A 2116-nucleotide genomic window follows, 5' to 3' on the forward strand; every position below is an offset into this window, starting at 1 on the left:
AGAGAGAGAGAGAGAGAGAGAGAGAGAGAGAGAGAGAGAGAGAGAGAGAGAGAGAGAGAGAGAGAGAGAGAGAGAGAGAGAGAGAGAGAGAGAGAGAGAGAGAGAGAGAGAGAGAGGAGAGAGAGAGAGAGAGAGAGAGAGAGAGAGAGAGAGAGAGAGAGAGAGAGAGAGAGAGAGAGAGAGAGAGAGAGAGAGAGAGAGAGAGGAGAGAGAGAGAGAGAGAGAGAGAGAGAGAGAGAGAGAGAGAGAGAGAGGAGAGAGAGAGAGAGAGAGAGAGAGAGAGAGAGAGAGAGAGAGAGAGAGAGAGAGAGAGAGAGAGAGAGAGAGAGAGAGAGAGAGAGAGAGAGAGAGAGAGAGAGAGAGAGAGAGAGAGAGAGAGAGAGAGAGAGAGAGAGAGAGAGAGAGAGAGAGAGAGAGAGAGAGAGAGAGAGAGAGAGAGAGAGAGAGAGAGAGAGAGAGAGAGAGAGAGAGAGAGAGAGAGAGAGAGAGAGAGAGAGAGAGAGAGAGAGAGAGAGAGAGAGAGAGAGAGAGAGAGAGAGAGAGAGAGAGAGAGAGAGAGAGAGAGGAGAGAGAGAGAGAGAGAGAGAGAGAGAGGAGAGAGAGAGAGAGAGAGAGAGAGAGAGAGAGAGAGAGAGAGAGAGAGAGAGAGAGAGAGAGAGAGAGAGAGAGAGAGAGAGAGAGAGAGAGAGAGAGAGAGAGAGAGAGAGAGAGAGAGAGAGAGAGAGAGAGAGAGAGAGAAGGAAAAGACTTCGAGATATGGATATTACAATTGTTAGAAACTCGGGGAGGACGGGAAGGAGACGACTGATACCTACAGAGAGGCCGAAGCTGAGTGAGCAAGGGGTTTGAGAGATAGGTAAGGAGACAGGGGAAAAATGAGTTTTATTGCTAAATGCTACGGTCCTAATAACACTTCCTAAAAAAATATAATTGGCCGTAATTATCGAATAAGAATCGGAAATTGTCAATTGAACGTCTGATCCGCCCTATACCCTGTTTAAAGGAAACAGTCCACTTTCCTGAAATCAGTATTTTGCTATTGATTTATGATTTTTTATGCTCAAAATAATCATGAAATAAAATAAAACCTTTTTGTAAAAACAATTATTTTCTTTATTTTAATATAGGGCGAACTATATTCTATGTAAAATAATGTTTGACGCGGAAGCTTATTACGCATTGACCAATCATATTGCGTAGCTCAAACCTACGAATACTGCATTGGCTGTAAGCAGCACGCTGATTGGCTGACGATGACGTGGCTGCATTCCTGTGCAAGGCACGCATTCCTCTACAAGGCACTCTTTTCGGAACGAGAAATGGAATTTCTTCGTCTAGGGTGATCGTTGAGCCGTAAAAGCTCCTGATTTGTGCTAGTCTCAGCTCAAGCTACGAAACTGCTATTCCAGCTCAAAACCCCATGTTAAAAGTGAACTATTTCCTTTAACATGTTTGCACCAAAGCCAACTTGCAGGCTATACATCGAGCCAGTGGTATATACTATACATCTCTCCCGGTGGTATACCTGCATAGAGCCGAGGAGACCTCCGGCCGTATTTTCCCACGATCAGCCGGATTGCAAAGCAGAGTATTTTTCGTCCGGCGCAATCTCCGTGAAAGAAGCGCCCCAGTAACAAAAGCACGAGCAGATCGCCTAAATGCCGGCGGCCGCGAGAATTTCTCTCATATTTCTCTAGCCCCGTGAGGCACCACAAGGGCCCCAATGGGGGGGGGGGGGCCAGCCCCCGTTCACGAGCTCCAGAATTCCTTTACCGTGACGTCATCACGGCGCATGAACTTTCCTTCACCCATAGCAATGCATGCTAATCATGGTGTGTTTCAGGCAGGCTAAGGAGAAATCCAAGGCCTATATGTGTTCAAAAGACGTACCACTAAGCCAATGGATTCGTCTCATTACGATAAATGGGGTTGAAATCGAAACAATCGGCCTATATTTGACCAAAATGGGCCAATCAAATGGTCCTTGCAACTCATAATGAAGGATTTCCTCTGCGTTAAAAAAATTGTTTCTTGTGATTTTTATCAGCTACAGGGGAAATCCTTCATAATTGCTACCAGATTACTACCATATTCCATCGCATTTCTGTTGCGCATT

The sequence above is a fragment of the Amphibalanus amphitrite genome, unplaced genomic scaffold (genome assembly GCF_019059575.1).
Source record: "Amphibalanus amphitrite isolate SeventyFive unplaced genomic scaffold, NRLGWU_Aamphi_draft 000001F_arrow, whole genome shotgun sequence".
NCBI lineage: Eukaryota > Metazoa > Arthropoda > Thecostraca > Balanomorpha > Balanidae > Amphibalanus > Amphibalanus amphitrite.